Genomic DNA, 2,275 nt, shown 5'->3' with positions numbered 1-2,275 from the left:
CTTTGAACCTTACCTCGAGGAGCTGTGACACCTGGAATCACTACAGCCACCAACCCGAGGATGAAGCCAACACTGAAGAAGGTAGAACCAAGAGATGGAAAGCGCCTCACCAACCAACACTGGTGCCTGCCATACCTCTGGATTTTCTCTGACGAAAGATGAATTTTCCTATTTCACAAATGGGGTTTCTGTGCTTCGAACTGAAAGTGTTCTAGTTGATTCAATTGTTTCCCCCAAGATTTCTTTAAACAAAATTTTTTTAATGTTTAATTTTTAGAAAGATAGTGTGGTGTGATCAGGGGAGAGACAGAGAGAGAGGGAGACACAGAATCTTAAGAAGGCTCCAGGTTCTGAGCTGTCAGCACAGATCCCAAGCGCCTGAACCCACAAACTGCAAGGTCATGACCTGAGCCAAAGAAGTCAGTCGCTCAGCTGACCAAGCCACCCAGGTGCCCCTCCCCAAATATTTCTTTTAGTTATAAATTTAATACTGAACCACTGACTCCTCCATGTAGGGAATTTCTTGTCTCAAGAGACATAATCACAGTATTTTATCTTTCCCTAAAAAAAAATCATTGGGGGGTTGAGATTGCCATATCAAATCAGAAACAAAAGAATAGTATTGTTCAGTTATTCTCTAGCTTTTATTCTCCTCCCACAAGGCAAATACCCTGAAAACACCAGCCCTGCTTTTGAACCAGATTCCTTTTCTGCTCTTCCACTGACTCAACGCAGCAGTAACTGTTGATCACCCGCCTTGCAGTCAATCCATCCATTAACCAGCCCTTCGATCGCAACCTTGATTTTGTTCAGCTATTAGGAGACCACATAGTTTAGAAAAAGAGGATAATTAACCTAATCCAATCCTGAAAATTCCATTTGCCTTGCTAGCAAATTATTTAGGAATGAGCATGTCTCTAATTCTGAATAGTGAGTGGGGAAGAGTTTTTCTCAGTCTTACAGAGGGGCACAAGGAAGCCTTTTAAAGTTGTGAAGTTGACTCTTAAACAATGGGGCGGGGGGAGGAGAGCTAGGGGCAGCAACACTCTGGGCAGTTTAAAATCCATGTATAACTTTTGACTTCCCCCACCCCCAACCCAAACTAAACTACTAATAGCCTACTGATTATTTTTTTTCTTTTTTTTTGTATCTTCTTTTTTTAAGCTTTATTTATTTTTGAGAGAGAGAGAGAAGAGAGGAAGAGAGAGAGAGAACACACATGTGCCAGCAAGGGAGGGGGGCAGAAAGAGAGAGAGAGAGAGGGAGAGAGACAATTTTAAGCAGGCTCTGCACTGTTAGCACAGAGCCTGGTGTGGGGCTCAAACCCCCAAGCTGTGAGATCATGACCTGAGCCAAAGTAGGAGGCTTAACCTACGGAACCATCCGAGTGCCCCTAATAGCCTACTGTTAACCAGAAGCCTTATAGAGAATATGAACAGTTAATTAACACATATTTTGTATGTTATATGTATTATACACTGTATTTTGAAAATAAAGTAAGCTAGAGAAAACAGAATGTTATGAAGTAAACCATTTGGAAGAGAAAATACACTTACAGTAGTGTACTGTATTTATATAGTGAAAAAAAGAAATCCATGTATAAGTGGACTCATGTAGTTCAAAGCTGTGATTTTCGAGGGTCAACTGTTTTGAATCTGCTCTTGCAAGCCAGGGGGCAAAGGCCAACATCATGAGCAAAGCGCAGCAGAAGATTGAAGAGAACCTGGATGCTAGGTGACGGGAAGGAGCCACTGCCTTAACCAAGCCTGGAATCACCCTCCCTCAGGCTTTCCATGATGTGGTGCCAATTGAATTGATTTTCTGTTAAGTGCTGCTGAAACCATACCAACTGGAGCACTCACTAATAAGTCGCTTTGTCCAGACTGGGTCAGGTTCCTGCACTTGTCTTAACAGGTTATGAAGAAACAGCATAATGCTTGTACTATGCTGATCTCTCTGAGGTAATATATATATACTATACATTGGTAAATGATTTTATGGAACCTATGAAGACAGTATGGGTGCAGAATTATTTTAAAATATTAGGTAAGCCTAATGAATAAGCCAGGCTGTTTTATATTTCTAGGACAAATTCAAATTTGTATATACTTTAGGTTATAGGCTATCAAATCAATCACTTTAAGGTTCGTACCAGGAATCATATTTTTAAGTTTAGTTATTTATTTTGAGAGAGAGAGAGAGACAGAGAGGACCAGGGAGGGGCAGGGGGAGAGAGGGAGAGAGAGAATCCCAATCTCCCCTATAGGAATCATAT

Source organism: Suricata suricatta, chromosome 5, assembly GCF_006229205.1.
Source record: "Suricata suricatta isolate VVHF042 chromosome 5, meerkat_22Aug2017_6uvM2_HiC, whole genome shotgun sequence".
NCBI lineage: Eukaryota > Metazoa > Chordata > Mammalia > Carnivora > Herpestidae > Suricata > Suricata suricatta.
This window is presented reverse-complemented; position numbering follows the sequence as displayed.